We start from the raw sequence: 27,998 nt of genomic DNA, 5'->3' as shown, positions 1-27,998 counted from the left end.
GATGTAGATGGTAACACGATTAAGGTTGCCAAGGAGAAAAAATCTTTATGGTTTTACCTCAACTTCAGCCTTACCTTGGCAAAACAAGTGAATGCAATGGCATCATCCACAGCCTACACATGTAAGCTGATCAGATTGGCTAAACCTTTCCTCTCAACAAGCAGTAGTACCACCCTGGCAAGAGCACTTGTGCTGTCCAAGTTTGACTACTGTAATGCCCTATACCTTAGATCCAATAAACACATCACAAGGAAAATGTAAATACTTCAAAATAACGCCCTGAGAGCAGCGTTAGGTATATCATAAATAGAGCATATCTCAGCAGCAATGAGACAGTCTAACTGGCTCTCCACCATCAACAAAATTAGACTAATAACGGCTTCACTAATATTCAAGTGCCTCAATAATGCAGAACCTCGCTACTTGACAGAGAGGTTTAATAGAAGACCAATGCTCCGACCTACCAGAGTGGCCTACACAAACTGCCTGACAGTCCCTTCCTTCAAAATGATGACAATCGGCGGCAATAGCTTCCCTGTCAAAGCTTCCCAACTTTGGAACTGCCTCCCACTCATCCTTAGGGCGGACCAAACCTACCCACATTTCAGACTAAATATCATCAACTGATTTAAAGAAAATGATCTTTAACCCCAGTACGACCCTCAAATCATTTACACTTCTCACTTCATGGAGACCACCTAGCTTAAATGCACTGTTTATAGCTATAATTGTACTCCATCTGCTGCATCTCCCCTGACCTTGTATTTGGTAAATTACATTCTGTTTCACATGCTTGTGGTGACCGTAACTTATACTGTATCTTGTATTGCATCTGTGTAACTTTGTAAGCTATGCTGTATTTTGTATTGTACCTTGCAACTATAGCTGAAAACATCCTTGTCCTCGCACCCTTATGCCCTTGGGTCTGGTGTGTGTTACAAATAAATAAACAAACAAACAAACAAACAAACAAACAAACAGTAAATAAAAGGATTCAGGGGGTATTTCATAGAATTCAGCACACAAGTGGCGTACGCGGCTGGCGCACAGTGTACGCGTGTCGCAGTCTGCGCCAGCTGCGTGCGCCAAAATCCAATTCCGCGCAAAGCGTCTTCATGGATTTTAACATCCATAACCAGCTGTGGTGCAGAGTGGCGCAGCGACCCTGCAGCAACGTCAGTTATGCCCCCAACCCCTCCCTGTGTGCCATGAACAGGGCACAAATCCCGTACATGGCGCACAGGCCAGTGGACCAGCACACAGCCCCCCAACCACGAAAACGGCTGTAAAACTCCCTGCGCACCCCTCGGAAAACACGTGCCCCACTGCGCGTGGAGAATCACACGCAATAGGCCCAGTGCGAGCGGGGTACGGGTATTTCGGGGGTGCGCGGGAAGTTTCACACGTGATTGGCCTTGTGCGAGCGGGGTATGTGTATTTCGGGGGTGCGCGGGAAGTTTCACATGCGATTGGTCTTGTGCGAGCGGGCGACGTGTATTTTGGGGGTGCACGGGAAGTTATACACGCGATTGGCCCTTTGCGATTGGGGTACGGGTATTTCGGGGGTGCGCGGGGATAACCACACGCGATAGGCCCTGTGTGAGCGGGCTACGGGTCTTTCGGCGGTGCGCAGGAAGTTTCACATGCGATTGGCCTTGTGCGAGCGGGGTACATGTTTTCCTGGGGTGCGCGGGAAGTTTCACACGAGATTGGCCCTGTGCTAGCAGGGTACGTGTATTCCGGGGGTGCGCGGGAAGTTTCACACGCGATTGGCCCTGTGCGAGCAGGGTACATGTATTTCGGGAGTGCGCGGGATGTTCTACACAAGTTTGGCCTTGTGCGAGCGGGGTACGTGTATTTCGGGGGTGCGCAGGAAGTTCTACATGCGATTGGCCCTGTGCGAGCGTGGTACGTGTATTTCGGGGGTGCCCCAACGAATTGCCAGTGTGTGTCCTCCCAGGTGTGACCTCTTCCCCCTCCACAGGGCCTGCAGCCAGACCACAACACAGGGGAACACACTGCACCCCTGGCCATGCTCCACGGGCAGCCCATCCACCCTGTCGAAGCCCCCCAGCCAGCCCACATGTCACCACGCACAAGTGAGCACTGACACATATCCCCCAGCACCCCCATCCACCCAGCATTGCCGGGCACCTGCCAGCAGGCCCTGAATCATGTCCCCCAGCACCCCTACCCACCCAGCATTGAGGGTCAGGCCCCGAATCATGTCCCCCAGCAGCCCCACCCACCCAGCATTGCCGGGCACCTGCCAGCAGGCCCTGCCTCATGTCCCCCAGCACCCACACCCACCCAGCATTGACAGGCACCTGCCAGCAGGCCCCGACTCATGTCCCCCAGCACCCCCACCGACCCAGCATTGAGGGTCAGGCCCCGACTCATGTCCCCCAGCACCCCCATCCACCCAGCATTGCCGGGCACCTGCCAGCAGGCCTCGACTCATGTCCCCCAGCACCCCCACCCACCCAGCATTGATGGGCACCTGCCAGCAGGCCCCGACTCATGTCCCCCATCACCCCCATCCACCCAGCATTGACGGGCACCTGCCAGCATGCCCCGACTCAGGTCCCCAACCAACATGTCATAAAGATGCACATTCATGGGCCTCATGTCCAACAAAATTCCACTGCACGCCACCCCAGTCTTCAGACACAACCAAGTTTCCCATCTACCCCACACTGAAAGGCCTATTACTTGTCAATAACCAAAAGTCAAATATGCATATCATCACATGTCTGTCACACACACACACTGGGTGCGAGTGATTGTGTAAACCCAGATTGTGACATGCATTAAACCAAAGAGCAAATACCACACATGGAAGTAAGAAATCAAAATGTATTGTGCACAAAAATATCAAAACAGTTTCAAAGCATGTAAGTAATCAGAAACAAGAAAAAAAGGCATGTCAAAAAAAGAATTATAATAATGATGACACAATCCAAAATAAAGTTTGTCAAAAATCCTTGTCCAACGAAGTAAATCCAAAGGAAATCAAAATTCAAAAATCCATTGATCCATGGTGAGGGTAAATGATGTTTTTAAAAAAATCCACTGTCCAACTATGTACAAATATTGCAACAAGGGTCCATGAGCCCAACAAATGAAATGAAACCTATATAAAAAGCCCTACCTAATTTACAACTATATACAAAAACGTGGGGCATTGTCCAAGCGTCCCAAAAGAAAAAAAAAGAAAGGAAACCTATCACTAACTAACTATATACAATGGCATCGAGCAAGTCCTGCGACTATCTCTGTGATGTTGTGGGCCAGGGCATCATCGAACTCCATGTCTATCTCCTGGAGGTGGGCCTCTGCCCTGGCCCCGAGGTCTTGCAGGGATGCATCCATGGCCTGTTCCAACTCCCTGCGAGTTGCCTTGAGGCACTCAGCCCGCCTCAACACCCGTGTTAGGGAGAATTCTCTGTTTAGGCTGAATTTCCTAACCTAGTGAGTCCCCCAGCAGCTTTTCTGGATTTCTGGAGTTTGTTTTTCCATCCTGCCAAGAGTGTGACTCTTTTTCTCCCACTCTTGGACATAAATGTGGTTAATTCCTTTGAATGTCAATGTGTTCTATGGGCTATGGGGTATTTTACTCCATAGGGTCTCATATGTTTTTCTATGTGTGTTACACCGCACCCTCCGTGCCATAACACTGGGGCATCCTAGAGGATCCCCACCATAGACTCCATACCCTGGGACTGACTACTGTCTCCCAGGGCATGCAAAGTCACCATTGGCTTTACTAGACCTAAATTTACTAACAGAACTAGTACAAACCATCCTATTGTGGACGTACTAGTGGGGGTAATTTGATTACCCCTGGGTCTGTTATTCGAGGGGGCACTGTCCCGTCCCCCCTCGTCGAGTTTTGGCTGGTGGCAGTGGAAACTACTTGTTATATTCGACCCCGAATATAACTCTATGGGATTCTTCCCATTGTTGGAGGTTAATACTTTTTCTCGTTAATCTCTAACATACCACCGGTTTATTTAACTTAAATAAATCTATCGGTTGGTATTTTCTGCCAGAACTCGGTTTTTAACATGGCGTCTGTGTTCGTCTCTGTGACTCCTAAACCAAAGGTTGAGCCCTTTGTTCCACTTTTGGCAGGCTTCTGCACAGAGGCCCTCCAAAGTGGTGCCATTATGTCTGGGTACCACAGGGGGTGTGGGAGGGGGTTTAGGCACCCTGGAGTGAGTTGCCTTGCCAACTCAAGTCACACTCTGGTGTGATTGGCCCAAGTGGTGAGCCACCCCGCTCACCACTTAGCGTGTTTTGATTGACAGCTAGGCTGAATGAATGGGGGTTTTCTGCATAAAAGCAGGGCTTTTGGGACTGGATCTCCAGAAGTCGCCACACGACCTTAGAATCCGATAAGGGTAAAGCTGAGCTTTCCTGCAAAGACAACACCTCCGGTGGAGCCCTGCTGAACTGACTCACCACTTCCCAACGACAGAGGAGATCTCCCGGCTGGAGAGTCTTCTTCCCCTGACTGGTGGGAACAACCAGTCCCCTTTGCTTTTTGTTCACTTCCAGGGTGTAGTGGTCGAATGGCCCGTGCTGAGCACCCCGGCAACCGGATAGCCACTAACCCGTACCGCGACCAAAAGGTGGTGCCTTGTGACAGGGCACTCCGCGGCTGGTCTCTTCCCTGGTGGTGCAACGATCTTCAACTTTCCTTCGACGACGAGAGCATCTCTTCTCTTGGCAAAGCCCCGACTTGCATCCACCACCAGTAACAACTGCCCCCGCCGGAGCTATCTCTCCACATACAAGGTACCGTGTCCGCCTGGCTTCCCTTGTGACGGTTAGCGTGAGGTGTCTTAATCCTCGCCTCTCCATTGGGTCGCCTCCAAGCCTTCTTCAACTTTCTGTTCTGAACTGGTCCAATCTTTCTGTGACAATTTGCGACAAAGACTCGAAGTGCATTTACACTGTGATACTTTTTGGGACATATCGCCTTGCCTCTCTCTGAGTGGGCCTGGCCTCTGAACTTTGCGATCTACAGTAGACCCTGCCTTACTTGCCTTGCATTTGTTCATAAAAGTGTTGGTACCGAGTTGATTTCATACCCTGCCTTTTCTCTCCCGTCCTAACGAATACTAGAGTGCCATCTAGGTTAAAGCATTCACCTCTGTCTGCAAATAAGTGGTGCCGTTGAACCTAGACTTGTCGAACTATTGTTAGGGGGATTGATTTACTTATAGTAATTGTAATTGAAGTTGTTGGCCGTATTAGTGCCAGTGTGTTTTTCATAGATGTGTTTTTATAAATAAATAACTATATATCTTTACACCGAAGCTCTGTTTCGTGTTTGCTTGTTCTACTGTGTACATTGCCCTGTCTTGTATACTCCACATACTGCCTAACTCTTCTTGAGGGAAGTCTACCAAGTCTACCAAGTGAATCTGTGTGGTACAGAGTGCTACCAAGTGGGTTTACTGCCAAACACCTGTAGTCCTAAATCTTTTGCAGTGGTCCCAGAGGGAACTGCACAGGTTTCCACCTAACAGCCCGATGCATGGAGAACTCTGCCCTGACCATGGTGATCTGCGCCTCTTCCGCCCACCGCCGCTCTGCATCTATCCGCTGGCCCAACCGCAGCCACACGAAAGACACTCCCATTCCAGGGTGCTCCTGCTCTCTGGCCGATGCCTGCCCCTCTGATGTTGATGGCCCCGAGCCATCATTGCTGCCATCTAGAGCCTGCTGCTGCTGCTGTCCATGTGCCCTGTCCGATGATGCCTGCACATTCTCCATCTGCTGGTCTCCAGTTGTTGGGGTGTCCACCACTGCTGGACCGCCGACTCCCGACTGTGGCAGGGATGGGATCTCCACCAAGCTGGCTGTGTTGGTCAGGCCAAGTCCACAGGGGGCCCTGGTGGAATCTGGGCCGGAAGACGGCAGGGAGAACGACTGGCGCGTAGTCTCAACAGAGGAGGAGAGGTCTGCCAGAGTGCGTGACACATGTAGGAACCCACCGACCATGGCCCCTCCCAACTGTGCCACGTTGCCACGCAGCTCTTCGTGATGGCATGCGTGCTCCCCCAGGAAGCATGCATGTCATCACGAATGACATGCGTGCTCAACGTGACACCAATCAGGACGGAGCCCATACGGTCATGGGACTCCTCGTCTGCAGGCAGTGGAGAGGCAGATGACGTGGGCCTCCCCCCTACCTGCGGACGGGCCTGGGATGGGGCATCCCTGCTGGTGCATGGTGGTGCAGTCACAGGGTCAGGGACAGCGACATGCACAGGCCCCTCCGCAGTGACCTGTGCTGCCTCCTGACTCTGGCCCTGGACTGCACCACTCGCACCAGTGGTACTACCCCCACCAGGCCCCATGTGAGGCTCAGTAGCGGGCTCCTCCTCCTCTGTGGAGATCACCAACCTGGATGTCTCCGCACCCTCTTCCGCCATTGCAAGCCCCTGTGGGGGCTCACCCGGCCCTTCCGGTACAGCCGTAGTGGCAGACGCAGCACCAGTCCACTCTCTCCCGGATGATGGCAATTCCTGGGAGGGTGGCTGGGCCTTGCATCGCTGCCCGTTGGAGGCATCCCCACCGCTTAACTCCACAGCGCCGTCTCCACCCTCTTCTTCACTCCACGCTGCATAGAGGGAGACATGGAACACAAGCATCAAGGTACTGTACAATAGTCCCCTGGACAGGAAGCAATAACACATGACTTGCACTGTTAAATGTCACTTCCATCCTGTCCCTCCACAACACATTGGTCAATGCACGCAACACACAGGCAGAAACAGGCAGGGCGCATGCAATCAACATCAGCATCCAGGTACAAGGGCCTCTGTTAACAGAAATTTTGCCTTAAAACTCACATGCATCATGGCTGATACTGATCCCATGCACACACATCACCGGAGGGTCATGCATCATGGCTCGTACACCACAGAAACAGTGGATACAACGGTGACCACACTGCATGAGAGAATCTACACATCGTCACAGACATGTGTCATGTATCCATGGCGTTTCAAAGTCACACACACACTTCTCAGACACACAGACATGCACACTATACATGTACATGAGAGCAGCACCCATCCCTCACACCCCATCCACGTCCAAGAATAGGGACTGGCATGCATTTATGTGTGCATTCTGCATGGATCTCCCCATGTCTCATTGGAAAACATGCACCATCCATGTGGTTCACGCATTACTGGTCTTACATGCATTACCATGATGTCCCGGCACACACACATCCATACATGGCTTATGTTACACATACAGGCAAGTAGCTGACTACCAGCACTCTGCAACAGGCCCTGTTTCACACAGCAATGCATGGCCACTTACCGCTCGACTCCAGACGGGTCTTCCTCCGAAGGATCTGTGCGTGGACCGCTGAGTTTATGCGTTCCAAGACCCTCATCTGGATGTTGCTCAGGTGGACCCGGCACCCCTTTGCATCCTCTGCCTTCACGAGGCGCCGGGCCTTGTTTAGGGTCCTGGACCTGAAGTCCTCTCAGCGCTTCCGGATGTGCGTGATGTCGTGGGTTGCCACCCCCTCCGTGTTGATGGCAACCACGACGTCCTCCCAGATCCTCTCCTGTCCTTCCTTGTCGGCCCGCAATGGTGTGCAGAGGGCATCATAATGCCCCAGGACATGCTCAACCAGGACACCAACTTCCTTCTCACTGAAGCTGGTGGCCCTCTGCCTCTCTGGCTGGGGGATGCCAGTGGTCTCGGATGGTGTTTGCCCCAACATGGCGACCCCCGAGGCAGGTGTGGGTGGGTAACTGGGTCCTGGGGCTGGGCTGTGGAGCGATGGTATCCCAGTCGGGAGTCTTCTGTTCTAGCAGGGGTGCACACAGCAACTGGACCCCTGCAGATGGCTGATGTGCAGGCACCAAATAGCAGGGCACATGGGCAGCAGGAAGGAAGCAGCAAATGGCAGGTGGGAACGTGCTCGGGGGTCTTGAGGGCAGGAAAATGGCCTTTTGGGCAGGAGCGTGGTCTTGCGTGTGTTTTCACATAGCCAGCTTGATACGGAGTGATTAGGCACTTGAAAAAAGTGCACGTCAGCGTGCAATTCGAGGAAAGGCCCTTAGCGTGTAAGCGCATCTGTGATGTATCGTGCACAGGCGTTTCCCTCACACGGGGCATAGTGGATCAGCATTTGAAAAAACCACACGTCCGTGTGGGAATGTGTGTAATTCGAGGAAAGGGCCTAAGCACGTAAGTGATGTGACGCGCACGGGCGTTTCCCTCAGCACGGGTTAAAGGTGAGCAGGGCCAGCAGTTCGCTGTACGTGCCTTTCGTGGAGACCGATGTGTGCGTTGCTACTTCGTGTTGTTTTGCGCGCCATCACAACTTCACAGCGGATCAATGACGTATCTCTTTTTTTGGCGGGGGTATTGGCTACGCATGTTTTTCATCATCGTGCTAGTCTGACAGTGAGTCGCGCACGCTATTTTTCCCACTGCGGGTGCTCCAGTGTATCGTGTACCCGTTTTCGAGGTCATAGTAGCCTGCATGTCCCACACGTACATGTTTTTCGTGTTCCTGGGTGCCACCGCATACTGCGGGAGGTTAATTCCACGCACGTAGGCTGCAGGGGTTGCGTGCACGGTTTTATTGCAGTTTTCGGGTGCCTGAGCGTTGCGTGACCCGTCACTTCATCACCGGGGTCACATACAGCCTTGCAGGTGCAGGGGTGCTATTAACATCTTGCATCCCACCCCCTTCACCACAATTGCCCAGGACAATTGTGGTGTACAACTCCCATTGCCACTCCTCCATCTGTGCTAACACTACGCCATCTGTGCCATGGTTGGGTGGCCACCAAAGGTGAGGGGCACCTCAGCTGGGCATACTCCTCGTGGTGGGCGTAGTCAGGGACGTGGCCGGGGTGACCAGGGAGTAGGGGGACTCCAGGGTGTCCAGGGTGGCCGCAGAGCGGGAAGAGGCAGGGGTGCGCCACTTGAGCACGATGTTGTGCCATGTGTCGGTGCAGTCATGTCACCACCCTCTGTGGTTCCGGGAGATGCGGCTTCTGCATCTGGCACTGGCGCCCATGTGACCTGGCAGTCCGTTTCATCGACTGCCACGGGCCCAAGGGTAGTGGTAGCTGCAGGTACAGCTGTGGACACCACCACCCAGGCTCAGGGTCTGCGGCACAGGCTGCGTTGGCACTTGAAGAGTCCTTCGAAGATTTCCAACAGGGCAGGAGGCCAAACGTAGGTGCACGCAGGGCTGCCCTGACCGAGACACGTGTCCCTGGGGCAGTAATGTCATCTGCTGCCCTGACCAGCCGGGTGTTGGCAAGTGCAGGGGCAGATGCAGCAAACAACACCCCAGTTGTGAGTCTACCAACCAGGACAGTCACAGTCAATGACCCTGCCACAGTGGATGTTTCTGCGCAGGGTCCATTAGAGGGCACCCAGCTGCCACTGATGCAAGTCAGGGCTTTGGTCGTCCTTCCACCTGCCACTCCCTTGGCTCAATCCACTGGTGCCACTGGCCATACTGATCAGGACGGCATTTGCCAGTCAGGGTCTGCGCCACAATCCAAGAGGAGGAAGGTTGCACCTGCAGCACAGGCTGGGACCCCACACACATCCACAAACTCCTGCGTGTCGAGGAGGAAGCCTTTCTGCAACCAGGAACTGGACTTCCTCGTGGACTACGTGCAGGACCATAGCCGTGACATGCTAGTGGGTCCTAATTGTCAGGCTACGGCTGCCCACCGTGATACCCACTGGAAGCAAGTTGCGGAACATGTGAGGGCATTCGGCCATGAGGTGCGCACGGCGCAAGAGTGCAAAAAGCATTGGAATGACCTCAAACGCACTGCTAAGGCTAAGCGTGCCTCAAATTACAACTTGACTCTGGTGACTGGCAGTGGGCCTGCACCTGAGGAGGAAGACCTCACTCCGCACGAGTCACTCGTTGCGGAGTTCATACCACCTGAATCAGTTGAAGGAGTGGGAGAGATGCCGGACTTTGATGCCCAGTCCTGTGAGTGTTGCTGCGTGTTTGTTGAGGACATGTGTGTTTTACTTGTGTGATGTGTTGTGCATGACTGCCACTACATGTCATGTGTACATGGTCCTGATGTGCAAGTAATGCAATGCTTCACTGATGCATGGCTGCACTGCAGGATGGTGGACATGTGGAGCAGACGGGGACTGTTTGCATCACCACTATTGTACCCTACTCACATGCTGGTCACCAGGATGCCCCTTCGGTCCATGTTCCAGCTCACTGGCCCTTCTGCATGTAGACTGGGGTGACCTTCCTCTCAGCCCTGGGACTATGTCATAGCATGACTGACGTGCATGTGTCCTCTGCCTGCATGCGGGTACTCCATGTAGGCATGCTCCCTTGCCCCTCCACCCCCCCTCTGCACCCCAATTTCACCTTTGCACTGGTCTGCATCACTTTTGCCATTAAGTATTTGCCTGTTCATGAATCCTGTCTACATGCTAACTTCCACCAGCCAACCTCCAGACATATGATGTGTGGTACATCCTTTGTACTTGATGCAGGGTGTCTCACTTGGACTGTGCAGATGTCAGATGCTCCTCAGGGACATGAGTGGCCATTCATGCACCATGTGCATTCCATTCATACCCCTATGTGTCCTTGACTGGATGATCATTGTAGTACATGTCCAGGGTGACCTACATTACATGGCATTTCATCAGCCTTTCCATGGCCACTGTGGCTCAGTCCTGCGTCGCACACATGTTTAGGGTGTGACAGTATGTGTGGGTCAACGGCCTCAGCCTGTTTCATGCCAAATGACTCTGTCCAAATGGTGTAGTGTCTTCTTCACACGTGGGTGCACTTCGGAGTTTTCATTATGTGTCCTGCTTATTGTCCCATCATCATCTGCTGTGTTGCCACTTGACTCACATGATGCAATTGATGCTAGTAAACACTGTCTGTCAATACACAGGTCTATGGTCATCCTTTTGATACCATGCAAGGCATCCCTGCATTTGCACTTGGGGGGAGGGGTGGTTTGCTTGTAGCCATGCTACCCATTGCATGCACATTGCACGTGATGCCTGAAGTTGACCTTGCACTGCCTTCACATTTTCTGATGCACATCATGAAGTACTTGAACATGTAGATAGTGAGTAACGTACAAATTTGCTGCACTGCATCGACCCACTTCTGAGAGATATAACACCCTTCTACATGCCTAATCACAGAAGCAATGTCAAGTTGACACAGCATGCATGGCAGGTTCTCTTTTGTGTGTGACATGTCTGCTTGATGTGTTTGGTGTCTGTGTGATGTCTATGTGTGTGTGTGTGTTGTGTGATTCTAACATGTGTAGTGACCTTTTTTCTCTCTACTTTTCAGATGATGACGCAATGGAGCCAGAGGATGGTGTTGTCATGCCAGGCACAGGGTTGTTATCACTACAGCAGCCCGGCACAAGTGGGGGTCGTGGGGTGGTAGGCCACGAAAACCCACATGTGCTACAGTCCATCTTGTCTTTGGCTGGCAATGAGTCCAGCCCTGATGACCACTCTGACGTCCATGTCGAGTTGGATGTGCATCAGGTCCATATGTCAGGGGTGAGTGATTCTGATGTGGGCACTCCTCTGTCCGTGACACCTGCACTGAGGGGTCAGACAGTGTTGGAACCTCTGCCTGTGGTGGATCGGTATGCAAGGTCACCCTCCACACCAGTCACTGATGTGCCTGGGCCATCACATCGATGGGGGCATGTAGTCGTGCAGCCGTGGGCGGTGCCAACACAACGAGGACACCCGTTCCTTGGGTCCTGCAGGTGTCAAGCCCAGCAATGCGGTGGCCGTGCGCAACCACAGCATACTGAGTGGGAGCAAGACATGACTGCCGATTCTGAACGCCAGGGGGCAGCAATGGAGAACATCGCTGTGAGCATGGAGCGTGTGGCCCAATCTGTGCTCCCCCCTGCTAGGCAGGTGCTTCTCCAGCAGCTGGCGGCACGGTCCATGGCCCGCTTGCTCAGGCTGGGCATGGCGGCCTTAGACAGGGAATGCCTGGCTGAAATGTGTCTCCGTGAAGCAATTGCTGCTCACACAATGGCACACATGGAGGGCCTGAGTCCCTCAAATCCACTCTGGGTGTCCTATTGATGTCCCAGAGGGCGCGGTCAGAGGAGAGGTTTGAGCAGCTTGAGCAAACCATCTCGGCTGAGCTACGTGCTTGACAGGAGGTGCATCAGTAGTCCAGCCAGGCCTTGCAGGAAGAACTCCGTGTTACACGTGTTACCTTACAAGAGGAAGCACGCGTATCATGGGAGGTTCTGCATGCAGACCTAGGTGTCATCGCCACACAGAACCAGGCTCACCCGTCCGTCAGACTTGCTGCTGACGAGGGGCAAGCTGCGGCTAGGCGTGGTCAGGCTCCTGTGCCACGTCCTCCTTTCCAGGAAGAGCCAGACTGGGACGACAAGGTATCTCCCACATAGGTCGGGCTGTGCAGGCGTTGAGCCATGGAGGATTTGTTTTCCTCAACATCATCGCATGTGGGTGTTGAGCAGCACCCTGTACCTCCCCCCTCCAGTGTGCCCCCTCACCTCCGGGTCGTATGTGGCCATTTTTGATTTTTCTTTTAGTTTAGTTAGTTAACTTTCAATTTGATAGTTAGTTTAATTAGGTAATGTAGGTTTTCATAGTTTGTCTAATTAGTTAATATAGTTTAAAATTGCTTGTCTATTGTGCTTTCATGTGACAGTGTGGTGCTTTGTGGCTTTCGAAAGCATCCACTGTCTGTTCCAGCTGGTCCTTTCAAGCTTGTCTCGTGTAAGTGTTTGCAGCTTGGGGTCCTGACTCACATATGCCACTCCTGCTTCCCTTATCCATGGGCTCGCAAGGATGGTTCGGTGTTACAGCCTATTACACAAGGGCTTTGGACTGTCATATCTGTGGCATGCCCGCTGCTGTACTACTTGTGTTGACACCCCTAGTGGGGACGATAGGGGAGATATTGACCACAGTTCTTCCTTTGCCAGATGGGTGGTTTCATGATTCATGTGTGCATTAATTGCTCTACATTGTGTAGTATGTTTCTTATCTTTGCTGTACATGTGCTTGATGCAATTCATCCTGTAGACAGTGGCTAACACACTTGCCTGTGAAAGTCGCACTGATGGAGTGATTTCTCATGTACGTCTCTGACATGGCCCAGTCATGACATGTCTGAGGAGGCACACACAGAGAAATTTCATGCATTAATCATGTGTTTTCTGCCCTTTCTGCAGGGGGATGAGCCTCCAGACCACCTTTCCCAGCAGACATGGCCCATTGGACGTCTGGAAGCTGGCCACGTTCAGTGGTGCAGACATGAGCATGTGTGCACAGGCAGAGCCACTCATACATCCTACAGAAGCTGACATGTTTCAAGGAACTCCAGGCAAGATGAGCAGCACAAGGGGGCCACAACGCAGCCAACCGTCCACCAGGCCAGTTGCACATGCATCCTAATTAGCACCACTGACAGTAAGCTTGCGCAGATATTGGTGTTGAAGCGCACGATAGAGCTAAGATGGGTTGGTGGATTAATGGCTAGTTGATGGGAAAGTTGTCAGGGGCACATGCAGGGGCAGTGGCACATATCCTCCGGTCCACCATGGTCAATTGAAGCAGTTGTATTAGCCATGTAGCATTCCAAGACAGGGAAAGAAGCAGCTCACACGGACAGACAGCTAGGGACAGACTTGTGTGCAGTGCATTTCATTTTCAGGTTGAAATTGCCACATGCACTACCTACTTTATTTAGGTTATGCTGGAACATGACTTGTACTGAAGTCGTACCTTGCTAAATGCATCTGGCTGCTTACCCAGGGAACATTGGATGTTGTGTGAATCTTGACACATTGGTCTTCCATTTTCCACGCACCCACCGGCACATGACTTACTGCATTGACTGTGTATGAACCATCACGGGGGGAATCTTACGTATGGGTACGAAGCACCACACCAGATCATTTGTTTGTACAGTATTTTGTTACTTTGGGGCATGCATGGTGGTGTGTCTGTTATGGGCACGCACAGATTAGTGACTCTGGCTCTCTTTGCAGCATTGAACTGCTCATGTTACCGGACCTGAGAGTGCACAGGCAGGAGGCCAGCACTTACCCCAGAGATAAGTTTCTCTTTGTCTTCAATTTGCGTAATTTGGTCCTATGTGCATGATGTACACGTTTGGTCTGATTGTGTATGTGTTAATATGATTGTTATGTTTTTGTACATTCCCTACTTTCCCTTGTCAATCCTACTCCCCTCTCCTGCCCCTCATTTCGGTTATCCAGTATACCAATGCCTGTCCCGACTGCATATCCCTGACCCTCCTTCCCCACCAGGATCTCAGAGGCCTGTGTGAGTTTGACCTTGCAGGCACCCAGACCACGGTGGGGGTGGTTGGTCCATGCCACTCCTGTGCCTGTACATGGGAGCTGTGACAGTACACATCAGTTTGTGGTGCATCATTCTATATTATGTACCACACATGGTACACATCCTGTTGTGACATTGTTTTACTGTGCTACCTTGGTTGTTCCATCATTGTGCTAGTACTTGGCCTTTGTGACGTACTGCTACTTCAAGTCATCTACTGGAGGCTCTTCTGGTTTGTTTTGCTGCCTGAAGTCTTTTTGCTTGGCTTCTGTGTTTGTCTGCTTTGAGTTCTCTTTGATTTGGTGTTTTTGCAAGTCAAGGTGGCCTCTGTGGGTGCTGTACACTTTTTACATGCAAGGTGGAAGATGGAGACAAAGGGGACGGGTGATCCTGTGGCCAGGTGAACTTTAAGGATGAAGGCTACATACCCCATTGCGCAGTTGTTCAGTGAGTCATGGTGATATGTGAGGGAGGGGGGTATTTTGTTGTTGGACTGTTGCCTTGCCCCACAGTGTGATTGGCAGCCTGACATTGTAATTGTGGTATCCAATGTACTTGATGTATTCTGCTGATCAATGGCTGTTCATGTGTTGTGTTTACCTTTCAGGTGTGAGGGTATAGTTATGGTTTGACATGCTGGGGTGTACACATGGGCAATGTTCACATGTGATGAGGCCACTAATGGTCACTCGATTGCACATGTATGTATTGAGCGCATGTCCCTACTGACACACACACTCGCACTATGATCCACAACATGTACAACCACCCATCCATGTCCACATGTGCACTCAGTTTGCCTTCTGGGGCCCACTGTGTCCCTGCAGCACATGATCTATGACCATTTGTGGATCCAGTATATGCGTGATTTGTTTTTTTATTTAGTTTGTCGTTTTCATGTGATGTTCAGGGTGTGCGTCACACACAATGGCTGGTCACTGTGCTGTGTGCTGAGCAGTGTGTTGCAGGAGATGGACACAGCACACGTATTATGCAGTGTTTATTTTGCCGTGCACAATGTGCATGTGTACAGGCATTCATTGTTATGTTCAAGCTACAACTGTTGTTATGCATTTGAGTATCTTTCATCTGATTCCATGTCAGGCATCATTGTCTGATGCCGCTTTGCATTTTTCACATGTCAATGTGTACATTATTGTTACTGTGTTGGAGTTTTGCTATTGCTTGCCATGTCATGTTGTGGTTTTGGTGGCTTTGTGTGACATACCAGTGATTGTCATGGCCTGTTTTGCAGGTCTGTGTGATACACACCTCACATGTGTACCTTTCGGTCACACAGGATTGGTTAGGTTTGAGTAGCTTAGGGATGCACACAATGTGGGACTTCCATGGCAACATTCTCAGGGTGGTAAGGTTGTGACAGTTGACTGTCTCTTTGTCATCATTGATTGTCACCTGGTATGTGCCAGGCCTGTGTGCAATCCGCAGGGGTGGGAGTTTAGATGAAAAATGTGGCCACAAGCTGGGTCTGGTCTGCCTCACCATGTGCCCTATACCCTTCCATGGGCAGCACCTATACGTGTGGTTGGGGATGTGGGGGCACCACCATGTCCACTGGTACGCCCTGCCCTGTTGCAACATTGTGCAGGACACATGCTGCGACAATGATCCTGCACACTACTGGGGGTGCATAGAGTAGCTGCCCACCAGAGCAGTCAAGGGAACGGAAGTGTGACTTGAGCACTCCGAATGTGTGCTCCACTATGGCCCTGGTTGCAATATGGGCAGTATTGTATCTTACCTGGGATGGTGTGATGGGGTTCTGGATTGGCGTCATCATGTGGTTGCTCAGAAGGTAGGCATTGTCACCTGGAGAGGTGATAATGGTTGTGATTATTGGGGTTTGTGTATTTGTCTGTGTGTGACATGCATGCATGTGCACAGGCATTTGTACTCACCTAGGAGCCATGTGTCGCCATGCTGCCCAACTTCCAGGGCCCGGCTCAGGGCAGACATTCTGTATATGAAAATGTCATGGGTGGAGCCAGGGTAGTTTGCATAGATAGAGGTGATGATTCCCTGGCATCGCATACCACCTGCACATTGATGGAATGCCAGTGCTTGCGGTTTCGGTAGATGTGCTCAGTGGCCCTAGGTGGACGTAGGGCCACATGGGTGCAATCTATGGCACCAAGCACTTTGGGGAAGTGTCTCACCCTGTAAAATTCCTGGACAACGGCCTGCCTTTCTGCGGGCGTTCTGGGCATGTATATGTGCCTGCTGACTGAGGGGCGCGCAGTCATGATTGCCAAGACCTGGTGTAGGCAGCGTGACTGCGTGGCCTGTGAGACCTCCCCCCCACCATGGCAGTAGTCCGCTGAAATGACCCAGTGGCCAAAAAATGTAGGCCATTGAGCACCTTCTCCAAGGGGCTCAATGCTTGGGAGCAGAGGGTGGGGGATGTAAGGCCATCTTCCCACTCCCTGACCAGATCTAGGATGATACGAGGTGGAAACCTATACCTGCCGTAGACCAGGTCGTCAGGCATCCCAAAAAGGCTAGTCTGGGGGGAAAAAATGTGGGCCCTGGCTATTCTCCTCCTCCTGCGGTGTCCCACGATCAGTGCTGAGACGAATGGGGCATTCAGTAGCGGTATGTACGTGTTTGTTGTTTGTGCGCACTTTTATACTGTGCGCGGGGACGCTTACGCCTGCTTTCCTGTGGCGGACATGTTGACGCCTGTGCGCGTCTTTTAGCGTGTGCTTGTTTCCCGAATTCAAATCCCCATTTCGTGCATTACGCCCTGTGTCCCACCCCCTTTTTGGTGTGTGCGTGGACGTTGTGCACTGTCCCTGTGCGCGTCGCGCACGGCGTTCGGGTTGTTGCAATGACGTGTGCGCCCGTGTGTGCCACACACAGATTTGTCACACAACCAGTGGAAAACACGCGCAGCGCCTTCCTTGAATCGCACGCATGCGCGTGCGCTTCCTTTCTCATGCTTGCGCCACTTTGCGCCAGCTTGCGCTGGGATTTTCGGCGCACGTTTGTTCCGTGAATCGGCCCCTCAATGTGAACTTTTGCCATGCATGATGTATCATGGATGCAAAGATTATTGGTTTTCATTAATACATATCTTTATTACAAAAGGAGGCTGATGAAACATGTTAAATAAAACAAAATATTACTAAGTAAGGCACATTCCTATGCATTTAGCACCAGAAGCAGCTGTTTGTATTTTGTAACATTTTTTATCTATACCAATGCAGCACACGGCAGCACGTCCAGTCCTATACAAACCACACAATGGTGTGGGGCATAGATGAAATGCATGACATACTGTCAACATTGAAGGTTTTACCACATTCTTAATGGCTGCACATAAAATTCAGCATGCACCGGGCTTAGACAGTATTTGCAAAGCACTGCCCTAAAGGCTTAAAATGCAGCAAATCCTGCACTCATGTGATATTTGCAAACCAATGTCCTCCAAATCTTTTGCATATTAAAATATGTTACTGCACATTAGAACATATATGCAAGTCAAAAAAACCAAAAATATATATTTTGTGCATATGTTAGTGAAAATAGAAGAATATAGGTAAACAGTTTGATGGTCACCCATTTATATACAATATCAGTGAAAAACCTTTCTTAAAGGGATGTTATGGTTACAATTAAAATGAAACCCCCCAGAAATGTACCAGATATGCCAGATATGGCAAGATAAGTAGCCATAACTCGTGCCATCACTGTGCACTGCTAAGGCTAGCACCCAGGACATCAAAGATGACATCACACATGCCATTGATGACATCACTGATGACATCACATATCTGGGCCAGTTGTTTTTGTTCACTGACATGTCTGGGACGTTGTTTTTGTTCACTGTGAGAATTTTAAAATTCAAAAGGTGCCATATATCTAGGGCCGCATTACGACCCTGGCACTCCCAGATTGAAGGGGGGGGCGGTACAGCACCGGCCCCCTTCATTCCGGGAGCACGGATTACAAGCTTCCCATCACGGGACCCGGATCGCACGGCTGGTAAAACCAGGCGTGCTTTCCGAGTCCCGCGAGGGGAAGAGGGAGGCAATAATGGGTCAGACGTAATCTGCCCGTTATTACCTCCATCCCCGTTCCCATTGAGGAACCCAGTAATGGAGCCCAGAACGGTGGCAGCAATTGAGCAAATAGCTCCATGGCTGCCACCGTTCTCGTAATGAGGCCCCTAGATTTTAAAGTTGTTTTATGTTGTTAAGGTACTTTCCTTAGGGTTTGGCCTCAGCGCTTGGTGCACATACATGTAGAAATAAGCAGGCCTTAAACACGGAATTCATTTGTATACATGATGATGAACTCTAATGTTATTGTCATTTTCTGGTGATGTTGTTTCTTTCCTCCTTACTGGAGATTCCCTGTATGTGCCTCAGGTTTCTATGCATTGTTGCTCTTCATATGTATTGTTCATACTAACACATGTGTATAGTAAGTCTTGTATTGCTAATCCCAACTTTAACATAAGTGAACATTCTGATAGTCCTACATTTATTATTTTACTAGCCAATATTACCAGATTAAAAATACTGTACTTGTATGGTGCATGCTGCACCCATTACCTATGTGTATGTATTATTAGTTTTCTGTAGTAACAACAACACTGCGATATATTTTTTTATTTAAATGAGTACATTTTTCAATACGTTAAGTAGTTATGAGTGGTCTCCTGATCACCCCTGATATGTTGCTACCAACATTGTATACACAATCCCTTGTAGGGACTTTTCATCCAAATTAATTTGATTTTTGATGTCATCAGTGATGTCATCAATGACATTTGTGATGTCATCTTTGATGTCCTCGGTGTTAGTCTTAGTAGTGCATGTGGTGGTGTGAGTTTTGGTTGCTTAGCTTACCATAACTGGTGAATGCCAGTTGTTTTTAGATTTTACTTGTAACCATAACATCCCTTTAACAAAGTATTTTCACTGAATTTCATAGGTTTTTTACCAGTGCACTCTAATTTGCTACAGGTTTCTTATATCATACTCACCCCCAATGTAGCAGCTGTAGAGTCTGTGTACAGTACAATAGTCCGCAGACATCAGGTAGCATCAACAAAACCCACAAGCACAGGGGACAACAGAATATTTTGTACCCTTCTAACAACAAAAACATACAAAAACCAACATTACTAATATTTACTAATATACATTTTTGTACAATTCAGAATTTACAAATGTAAAACTAATTTTCATTTGGCACACAATATTATTGAATGTACAAAACACTAAGCATAACTGTACACCTCACATTATCAGTTTAGTACAACTCTTCATATGCACTAAGAAACAATACAACATCAGGACAATGGAAAGCAATGTTTAAACTGCATTGTTGGCCAATCTAAGAGGTTTCAAGTGAAAACGTTGCCATTCCCCACCTCCAACCAATATTCTTAATACTTCTATCAACTTTCTACAACTTTTTACGCCACCAACATTCATGAATGTCTGAGGGTATCGCAGACGTCCCCGGACATCTTGTGACCACACCTCTGTGGCGTAATGAGGTGTCCGTGAGCGGTGTCTGTGCCTTGTGGACATTTTGAAATTGCATTTTTGGACGATCCGAGAAGTTTGAAGTTAAAGGTTTACCCTTCCAGAGCTCTGAGTGCCATTCCCAGTTGATCTCTCAACTTTTCACAACTTTCTAAGACCTAATTTAAATTCCTGAGTCTGTGGACAGGAGAAATATCAGCAGACGGTTCCTCTGAAGTAACCCATTACTTTTAGCAATTCTCAATCTGGCAGATCAGGAGAGAGCATCTTTTGGGAGCTACTTGCAGGAGAATGGTATCTGTCTCAGCCATACCTTCTCGCCAGGGGCCACCACCACCTAGAGGCCTAGAAAGGGGAACAGGCACACTGATGCAGAGGAGGAAAAAGAGGAGGACGAGGATGAGGAACAGAAGCTACCTACCTCCAGCACCCATAAATAATCATGGGAGTGATGTTTTTACAACTGTAGGATTGGTACCAAAGGCTCAGTCTGCTGTGTTAAATGCAATGAGTGTGGAGTCACACTCAGTCATGGACAACATGGGAAGTACTCCTTTGGTACCACCTCTATGCACCGCCACACCAGCCCATTCCACCCGGGTGCTCTGAGAAAGGCTGGTCCTTTCTCTGGGAGTAGGCTTTCCTCCTCTACCCCATCTTCATCAACTGTTCCTGCCACCACATAGTGTACTCCTGTGGGGCATAATATTCCAGCGGCTGCCTCGCACATCATACAAGAAGCTGTTGATCCTTTCTTTTCTAGGACAACAGTACTGTGTATGTACTGCAACACACCATTCTGCAGAGTGAAGCAGTTGCAAAGTGCTTTCGAGGCTGCGGTCAAGGAGAATGAGAAACACTGTCCCCTTAACTTAAATGTAAGGCAGGCCCAATATCTTTCGATGTCTACCTGTCCCTCCTTATCAGTGGTTGGTGCCCCTTACCTCCATGCCTCTCCCTCCAAAGAAAACCCCAAAAAACTACAAAATAAACAAATACAAAAAAGGTTCCATTGGGAGCCACCTTTCACAGTTAAAAAATAGAACAAAAAAAAGTAATTTTATAGACTCCAGCTTCTTTACATTTTTCAGTAGAGTAGTTAGACTCAATAAGATTCTCCAACATTTTCTTTAACATTTTGTTCTATGCTAATGGGAATAATGGAGCATTGTATACTAGAGATAAAGAAAAAAGGACAGAAACAATTTTCTGTCCCAGATACTTTTCTATAGCATACAATAAGTAGCATAACTTTCACAGCACCTTGTGTGGACAATTTAGTACACAGACAGTATAATAGTCATAGACCCCCAGCAAATTACAGGGGAAGGGTGGGTTTAAACTCAATAAAAAAAACGTGTTCCACCGAGTGGCTCTTAACAGAATATTCATTTTTTTTTTTTTTTTGGGGGGTGGTTTACATACTATACTAACAAATGCTCTACTGTACTAAATTGTTTTTATAACTTTCACAAAATCTGCTTCAAACTTTTTTTCTGTTTTTGCTTTTTATCTACTACAGCTACTAACAAATACTTCATTATATATTTTACGTGTTCACAGAAACTGTTTCAATGCATTCTGAACATTGGAAAGAAAAATCAAATTTTCAACATCTGTCAAATGGGATCTGTGTGATTGTATCATCGCGGAATGGTCAGCAATGGAAATGTCTGCATGGGAAATGTACGCAACACAGAAATGTTCATACATTTCCCATGCGGAGAACCATTAAAATCACGCAGATTCAAACTCACACACACATACACAAACTCACTCACTCACACGCCCAGCACACCCCCACCACACCTCCAGCCCCCTACTTACCTTCCCTTCCGACACACTGTGTCTCTGTGGTGCCGGTTCCCTTTCACTTCCGTGATCGGGAACCGACGCTGCAGGGTCCTTTTCTTTTCCTTTTTTTCACTTTGCTTGAGCTGCGGGGGGTGTCCCCCGTAATCCCCACCTACTATACTATATAGTACAGTGAACGGGGTGTTGCGGTGGTCCCCCCTGCAGTCCCCAGTTTTTTTTGTTTTTCTTTTTACTGGCGGGTGCCTGAGGTGCGTGTTCCCCGCAACACTCCAATCACTGTTGTGAGAAGGGTGTTGCGGGGGAGACCCACCAGGGCCCATACTGACCCTACCAAAACACCTAAACACAAACACGAAAGGTTCAAACCTTTGGTAGTTAGAACTTTTCGTGGTGTGTGTTTTAGGTTTTTTGGTGGGATCGGTAATTTTTATTCAGACTTTTCGTCTGAAACCGTCAAATGAAATCCATCTGTTTGAAAAATATTCACTCCATCAAACATTATAGTTTCATTGTGAAAATATGTCATTCCTACAACCTATATAAAAAAAAAAGCACATACAGATTTATTTACAATCTGCCTGGCTTTTTCAATTTGTGGACAAAACAAGTTAGAAGGTTTAGACATTTGAGAAAAAAAATCTTTGAAGCTATAAACAGTTCAATTAACATTGTAAATGTATCCTTCATTGCAAACTGTAAGGATAATCCAATCACAAAGCTCAAACTGTTGCCTCCACAGTGTACTATAATGATGTCTGGATGTTTCAAATTAAGCATAATCTCGCACACAGTAACATTTCCACCCACTTGAATCATCAAACTCCATGCCAAGAAACTTCACATTCTTCTAATCTAAGATTCAAAGACATTACACACTGCTCAGAGTAATCCTTTAGCCAATGGATCCAAAAATCTCCCAAAATGAACACACTCTGCTTCTTCATAGCCATAGCCATCTTCACTTCACGCAAGAAAGAAAAGACTTGCTATCCTCTGTTCCTGTACACTTCAACTCCTCCTCCACAACCATGAAACCCGATTTACTAATACACAGATGTCAATGCCAGGCATCCTTGAAAGACCTGGATGGCACGTTTCAGTCCACAGGACTAATGTACATGTCTGCAGACTTCATGGCCAATTAAAAGGAATAGGGAGGTTTAAACTCAATTTACATTTTTTATTCAAAAGACTCTTTTTAATTTTTTGTGAGTTTGTTCAAAAAGACCCCTTTTCCCTTTGTTGTGTTTTTTGTACTATAGAAACACATGCTGCACTGTACTCATTTGTTTTTTTATAACTTCTACGAAATCTGCTTCAAACTTTGTTTGTATTTTTCACTTTTATATCCTACATCTACTAACAAATGCTTTAGTATACACTCCTCATGTTCCCTTTTCATTTTTTCACAGAAACTGTTTCAATGCATTCTGAAGATTGGAAAGAAAAATCTAATTTCCAACATCTGTCAAATTAACTCCATCTAAAAAAAAATATATTCATGCCATCACCTTTTATGCTCTCATTGTCAAATGAAGCCACCCCTATCCCTTGTAAAAAAAAAAAAAAACGCACATACAGCTTTATTAATATGCTGCCTGACTTTTTCCATTTGTGGATAAAACAAGTTTCACACATTTCCACATTTGCCTTTGATTAATTTCTGAAAAAATTATCTTCAAAGCTGAAAACAGTTCCATTAGGCTTTTCAACTTATCCTTCCTGGCAAACTGCAAGGATACTGAAGTCACATATACCAAACTGTTGCCTCCACACTGTACAATAATGATGTCTGGGCGTTTAAAGTGAGCCATATTCTCACAGAATGGTAATAAGGGCACCCTGTTTAACCCACAAACTGTATACAAGGAAACTTCAATTTATTCCAATCCAACATTAGCAGAAAAGCCACTGGATACAATGTAAAGATTCAATAAATGGATCCATGAATCTCCCTGCATCCCCACACTTAGCCTTTTCATAGCTTTAGCAATCTTTCACCACTTAACTTTACACAAGAAACAAAGCAGGTTCTGCCCTATGTTCCTTCACACTTCAGCTCCTGCTCACAACCACAAAACCTGATTGCCTAATCCCCAATGTCCATGAATGTTGACGACTGTCTGCAGTCCCCGCAGTCCTATGTCCATGCTAGGCATCCTTGAAAGTCCTGAATGGCACGTGCAGGTCAGCATACTATCACTTTTGTCTGCGGACACCATCGCACATGGCAGGCCTTCTACTTTTTTAAACATTTATGTTCCTACAACTCCCTCATTGGCTATTTTCAAAAAGTCACATATCCATCCATAAATCACATTCAAAACCTCTACATGTAACTATGTCACCTCAGTTCAACTCTTCAGACATTTGAAGTCTCAGAGTACATGTATTCTGTCATTCACAGCCTCCTGCATCAAAAGCTACCGTGAAACTCTCCAAGATGTCTATTTGCAGATTCAACAATATCTACATCTAACAAGACATAGTACAGTTATGCTTATATTTTTTAAGATTTTCTTTCAACACCTGTATAAATACATTTACAGTATTTTCTTCCACTTACCCTCAAATAAGCATTTCAATAAGTATATTCTCTCTTCTAACGATTCCTATCAAATGTCCTGTATTGCAACATTCTGCACCTGGTCCCATGAAGTGGCAATTACTTACATTTACTGCCAACATATTGGACTTCCACACACCAACTACAACTTAACAGTGTTCTACAAATGAATTGTTACTTCATTTCCCTTACGTGTAGAAAAAAGTTACAAACAATGCAGCAGTAAATTAATAAATGTCCTTTTTAACTTTCAGCAAAATGCTCCTAAATGAAACATTTTTTTAAAACAACAGCATGTGTTCTTGCTTTTAAATGTCATACTTTCCAACCTTTCTCATCACATCCCTTATAATGCCACCATTGTCCTCTTGCTCACGCATATGTGTATACTGCCAATGTATCTATATGCAACACTTGTCCTTACATACACAAAAATAGTTGTTTCAAACACCACTAATATAGGACTCCATACACTAACAACATACATTGCTCCAACTACAAAATCCCATTGCAATACCACTATGCCACAGTTTCCCTGTTCTTAAAAACACTGTAACACATTACAAATACAATGCACCACAAATACTGCACATTTCTTATTAAAAGCACCAGCACAAACATTGCCCTACTGCAAACACATGCATTGTTTATGCATTTTAACATCAAGACAAACTTTACTGTACAGCTAATACCATTACATCATAGCCCTAGAAGAAACTGTTCCGTGCTGCAAAAATAACCCTTACATGCCAATGTCTACCCTGTTCCTTATAATGATCCACACAGCACTAGTCACAGTCTAATTGTTCTAATAACATAGTTAACATGCTTTTGTAGTCCACCCATAACATAACTTTATTGACTATTTTTTCCAACAGCTCCTACCTTAATAAAGAACACTTAGTAAAACTACATCACCATTACCACATATACCAACTAACTTTCCTTTCCAATTACAGGTAAGAAAAGATTGGCAAAGACAACTACCGAACAAAGAAAACTCTTCACATCCTACAAAGTAAGTACATTAATATAACATTCATATCTCTCTAATTGAAACAATGAATTTTTACTATATATTAGCCTAGCATATGTTTTACTGCTCACCAATATTGTATTTCACTCCTACTCAATCTATTGCAGCATTCACACTCTTTCTAATACTATATGATCATTGGTCTATATTCAAAAAACCACCACCAATTCCGTAATGCCGAAAAACACATCCATCTCTCATCAACTTCTGTGCCACAATTTCATTTCTTTACTTTTCTATGTGAAAGTCCTACATCCTCGCCCATTGCATTCCAAATTACTAACACACATTAGCACACATACACACACTCCCTCACCTCTTTTCAATTACACCCACACAGCTCTCATACATATGCACTAAATCACAACAGTGCAGCAACCACTGTTTTCCTCAATACATCGTAATATTCCTAGTTATTAAATGAAACCACCACTCCCTTACTAACGTAAGTACTGCTCAACAGATTCTACTATCAATACGTCAGTACCCATTTGCCATCACAAGAATATATTTATTTTACACAACACCACCCAATGTCAATTTGATATTTAGCCAAGTCCATCACAGTTATACAGCTTCCTACTCTTATAACCATCCTACACACACCTATCATCCCACTACACAATCACACAGCACTCTAGTCATCTTTACAATAACACCCACACACCCATGCATAATACATGCATACACATTCGACGACTTTCAAACCCAAACTTTCTTTTTTCCCAACAGACAGAACAGAATGCCTACTAAAAACGAACTCTTTAGATAACAAAGAAAATATACAGAAGATAAAAAAGAACAAGCCTTATAGTCAAAAGCCTCTGAAAGAATGTCTATAAAAACATTAAAACAAAACAACTAGTAACCTCACTCAAAATAAACCAGCCACCTCTAAAAAAAAGTGAGACCCCTCTTGCAAAAATTAAAAAAAAACAAAGATGTACAAACAAAAGAAAATGTACTAATGAATCTTATACTATATCTAGCAATGTTAACATAGCCACACTAAAACAATCCAGAAAATCAATTTTACAAAAACATTTTCACTGTAGAGTTCTTAAAAATTGTATAAAGGAAGCCAACAAGTCACGATATAGCCTTGAACACTACTGCAGAAAACGAATACTCGAAGCTCTAACATACAACACATTTCTCCTAAAGAAAACATTGTTTACATTAATTTTAAACAGAATAAAACCACAAACTAAATCAATAAACAAATTACAAAAAGTACTTCTACACATGCACAATGTCAGTATCGATACCTTTCAAACTTCTGCGAAGATGAATGGATTCATACAAGCAGCACATAACCATATTTCAATGAAGAGGCTTGTAAACAAGAACAAATAAACTCAATTACCATAGACAATAATGGGTGAGGCTATGAAGTGGTGTGAGACATCATTATGGCAAAAGAAACCCTTATAGAAAAAACTTCCCCAACAAAATGTCAACCAATTTTTCCTTTTGCCCAAACAAACCGCCCAGTGTAAAAATGGATGTGCAGCTCAATATGTAATGTATGCCAACAATCCTTTACATTTTCATGACAATTCCTGAATCACTATGTGAAACTAAGAGACAAACATAGAATCAAAATTTTATAAACCATGGATCCACACTGGACTGTGAGGACATTCATTAGCCTGCATTTGAGGAACTGCTTGCAAAAGCACCTTCCACCACATCAAAATGTTAGAAACACACCATTCTGTTCTGAAACCTTGTGCATACACTGCGCTATGCAGAAAGTCCTGCTCTCGAACAGCAACATTTAAACAACATTCTCCTACATAGAACAGCCAAAGAACTCCCTCGACAAATAGAACACATCCAAAGTAAATATTTTGGAACTGAAGTAACTTAGGAAAACATTAGTGAAAACCTCACAAACAACAACCTCCTTACAAACACATAGAAAAAAGAAATAGCAAAGTTTCAAAACCCATCTGTCTGTTGTCGCAGATATTTTTCTAAAAAGAGCACACACATAGTAGAACTGGACTACAAAATAAAGGACAATAGGAATCCCAATAATCCCAATTAGCTATACATTTAACAGCAGAAAATAAATACAACATTAACTGATCCCCCAATAGTTTGCACGTACTGCAACACAAAGCTTGACAATAACCAAATGCTATCAGTGCTATCACTAATAACTTAAAAATCTTCCCACCTCCAAAGGTTTTCCAACAACTTAACTTGTATGAGAGCATTATAATCCAAACAGCACACCCATATCTAGATATAATATGCCTTCAACCCAAAACTGCCAAATTGCCTCCATCTAAGTTACTAAAAGGCATTTGTGGCAAATTAGTATATTTGATATTAGATTTTAAAGAAAATGTAGAGACTCTAGGAGTACAACAGCCAATAGATCAATCTTTGATTGTACTAGTTAATGGTGTACAAACCAAAGACAAACACATTTGGCAACAACTAGTCGACTTAAAGAAATTCAGAAAAGCCCTACAATATCTCAAAGAAAACAATGAATACTACAGAGATATACACATAAAGGAAAACTTAAGAGAAAACACCCAAATAATTGAAGATTCACTACAAACTGGACAATTTGAACATGCAGATCCTGTTACTGAAGTCAATATTTTTAGACCAGTATACAATTCACCCACTGCATTCCAAAGACACCATA

The sequence above is a fragment of the Ambystoma mexicanum genome, chromosome 7p (assembly GCF_040938575.1).
Source record: "Ambystoma mexicanum isolate Mex_15411 chromosome 7p, UKY_AmexF1_1, whole genome shotgun sequence".
In the NCBI taxonomy this organism is placed as follows: domain Eukaryota; kingdom Metazoa; phylum Chordata; class Amphibia; order Caudata; family Ambystomatidae; genus Ambystoma; species Ambystoma mexicanum.
Note: the sequence above shows the minus strand (reverse complement) of the source record.